Below are 3965 nucleotides of genomic sequence, written 5' to 3' on the forward strand. Positions count from 1 at the left end.
TTCAACCACCACTCCCTGTCATACTAAGCTTAGTCTCACAGAGGGATTGGAGTACTGCACAGAGCTGCAACCTTCAGAGTGCATCTTCCTGGAAGGCTTTTTTCCAAGTCTCAGACAAGTGCTGTGTTGTGCTGCTATGGCACAGGGGTAACATTCTTATCCCATTCTAAAACCCCACTACTCCAATCTACAACCCCACTGACATAATTGAACATTTCCTGTTCTGTATTTCAATGGAAATTTTCAAGTAACTTGAAGGAGTGACCAGACCTCAGGTTTGACTAGTGTTCTGACATAATAATTAATACTCCTCCTTTCATTCCCAAAAGTGTCCCAGCTTGGACTATAGTTGAACATAATTGTGTTTCAGCACTTTCTAGGGCCACTTCTAGCCATTTTTTTATTACTTTGTAAGTTCTTTGAGGACATGGTCAGTTCTCATTTCTTTTCCTATATCCAGAACTTATCATAGTGTCTGGCAGTCATGGCTGTTCTTGTTTCGTTTGTTTGTTGTTGTTGGTGTTGTTTGTTTTTTGGAGTAGCACAATATATCCAACATGATGAAAGACAAAAACCTACAACCAAAAATACTCCAACCAGCAAGGCCACCATTCAGAACTGAAGGTAAGACCAAGTTTTCCCCATTCAAGCAAAAGCCAAAGTGGTTCATCACCACCAAACGGGCACTACAAGAAATGCCAAAGGGAATTTTTTAATTAATTTTTTAAAATGTTGCCCTGGCTAGTACTCTCAGTGGTTAGCAATGGCCTGAGCACAACAGGGTTGCAGGTTCAATTCCCAGTCAAGGGTACGTATTTAGGTTGCAAGTTTGATCCTGCATGTGGGAGGCAATCAATTGATGTGTCTCTCTCACATCAATGTTTCTCTCTTTCTCTTTCCCCCCCCCCCCCAAAAAAAAATCCACTCTCTCTAAAAATCAAAGGAAAAAACCCCTTTGGTAGGGATTAACAAAAAATAAAAATGATAAAATAAAGAAACAGGTCACAAATGACAGAAATGGAGGAAAGCAAACTACTGGATATAGAGTTCAAAACCACACTTTTAAGGTTTTTCAAGAATTTTCTAGAAACCGCCAATAAATTTAGTGAGACCCTCAAGAAATCTAGTGAGACCCTCAAGGTTATGAAAAAGGACCAACTAGAAATTAAGCATACACTGACTGAAATAAAGAATATTATACAGAGTTCCAACAGCAGACTAGAGGATCACAAGAATCAAGTCAAAGATTTGAAATACAAAGAAGCAAAAAACACCCAACCGGGAAAACAAAAAGAAAAAAGAATCCAAAAATATGAAGATAGTGTAAGGAGCCTCTGGGACAACTTCAAGCAAACCAACATCCGAATTATAGGGGTGCCAGAAGAAGAGAGAGAGCAAGATATTGAAAACCTTTGTGAAGAAATAATGACAGAAAACCTCCCCTACTTGGTGAAAGAAATAAACTTACCAGTCCAGGAAGCGCAGAGAACCCCAAACAAAAGGAATCCAAAGAGGACCACACCAAGACACATCATAATTAAAATGCCAAGAGCAAAAGACAAAGAGAGAATCTTAAAAGCAGCAAGAGAAAAACAGTCAGTTACCTACAAGGGAGTACCCATACGACTGTCAGCTGCTTTCTCCACAGAAACTATGCAGGCCAGAAGGGAGTGGCAATAAATATTCAAAGTGATGAATACCAAGAACCTACAACCAAGATTACTTTACCCAGCAAAGCTATCATTCAGAAGTGAAGGTCAGATAAAGAGCTTCACAGATAAGAAATAGCTAAAGGAGTTCATCACCACCAAACCAGTATTATATGAAATGCTGAAAGGTATCCTTTAAGAAGAGGAAGAAGAAGAAAAAGGTAAAGATACAAATTATGAACAACAAATACACATCTATCAACAAGTGAATCTAAAAATCAAGTAAATAAATAATCTAATGAACAGAATAAACTGGTGAATATAATAGAATCAGGGGCATAGAAAGGGAATGGCCTGACTATTCTTTGGGGGGAAAGGGGTGTGTGGGGTGCGGGAAGAGACTGGACAAAAATCGTACACCTATGGATGAGGACAGTGGGGGGGGGGGGTAAGGGCAGAGGGTGGTGTGGGAACTGGGTTGAGGGAAGCTATGGGGGGAAAAAAGAGGAACAACTGTAATTATCTGAACAATAAAGATTTAATTAAAAAATAAAAAAAGAAGAGGAAGAAGAAGAAAAAGGTAAAGATAAAAATTATGATCAACAAATACATATCTATCAACAAGTGAATCTAAAAATCAAGTGAATAAAAAATCTGATAAACAGAATAAACTAGTGAATATAATAGAATCAGGGGAATAGAAATGGAGTGGACTGATTATTCTTGGGGGGAAAGGGATGTGGTGGTTCGGGAAGAGACTGGACAAAAATCGTGCACCTATGGATGAGGACAGTGGGGGGGTGGTAAGGGCAGAAGGTGGAGTAGGAACCAGGTGGAGGGGAGCTATGGGGGGGGGAGAGGAACAACTGTAATAATCTGAACAATAAAGATTTAAAAAAATAAAGAAACAAGCAAAAAAATGCATGGACAGAAATCTCAATGTCCTAGAAATTATTTTAAAGAGAATAAAAATGTAAGTCAGATCGTTAATGTGGAACTTATAAAGGGAATAATCTAAGTGAAATGGGTCTGTGTTGGCTAATTCATTAAATGAAAATATTGAAGTCATAAGTACTAGTATAATCATTAGAGGAGTTATTATATGCTGTCTGAATGTCAGTTATCAGATGTCAATTCCGTATGCATATGATGTTTTCAAGTGTGACTCTTTAAATAAGCATGTAGTTGTCCATATTATTCTTAGAACTATTGGTAACTTTTCTTCTTGTTTGTATAAATAAGATTGAAGTGTAACTGGATTACCCTAGTACACTGATTATATAGATAGTCTAGTTTTAGATTAGTGAGCACAGCTGCTATCTGAAGAGCTCGTCAGTGCTCACAGGTCTATAGCCTTCCATTATGGTTAGTCATCTTTTTTTAACTGAACCCCTAGTGGTGTTTATTGCACCCTTTACATAATTTGAGAACCTACTATGTTCTGTTCACTTATCTAAACACTTTTCTTACTCATTGTATGTAATCTTTACCCTGTGAAGTAACTACCAATAGCCTCACTTTACATATGAGAAAAGTGAGGCTCAAATTGAAGGAAAGACTCTGGCCAGGTTAGAACTCAAACCTACCAGGTAGGTGAGAGGAATTTAGAAATAAAATTGTCCCTGATTCTCTTCTGTAATTTATATATTTTTAAATGTTCTAATTTTTCATGCAAGTTGAGTCAATTTTCTTTCTTTTACAATATAATAAAAACAATTACAACAAATAAAAGAGGCTGTAGATACAATTCATGATTGTGCACAAGCCTCTTTCCTTATCTGGAGCACACCCCTGTATTTGTTACCCTTCTAGCCTGTTTCAATGGCTTGAAAACAATTTTAATGGTTTTCTAATTTCCCCAGTAGATAAGGTCCCTGATATTTTGCATAGAGTAGTGCTGGAAAAGTTGTACTCTTCAAGAGTGGAGCTCAACTATAGCAAGAAGCATCTGGTGGCCCTAGCTAGTTTGCTCAGTGGTTAGAGCGTCAGCCCATGAACTGAAGAGTCATGGGTTCGATTCCAGTCAAGGGCACGTACCTAAGTTGCAATCGGCAGTCAGGGCATGTGCAGGAGGCAACCAATCAATGTGTATCTCTCACATCAATGTTTCTCTCTCTGTGTTTCTCCCCCTCCCTTCCACTCTCTAAAAATCAATGGAAAAAATGGCCTTGGGTGAGGATTAACAAAAAAAAAGTTGTGTTTTATTTTTTTAAAGAAGGAGCTGGTGTGGGATCTAGACAACTTACCTGGCATAAAGGAAGAGAGAGAGTCCTTTGAACAATATCCTATCTAATAATAGACAAACATGGTAATTAA

Source organism: Myotis lucifugus, unplaced genomic scaffold (assembly GCF_000147115.1).
Source record: "Myotis lucifugus unplaced genomic scaffold, Myoluc2.0 scaffold_4, whole genome shotgun sequence".
NCBI classification, from domain to species: Eukaryota; Metazoa; Chordata; class Mammalia; order Chiroptera; family Vespertilionidae; genus Myotis; species Myotis lucifugus.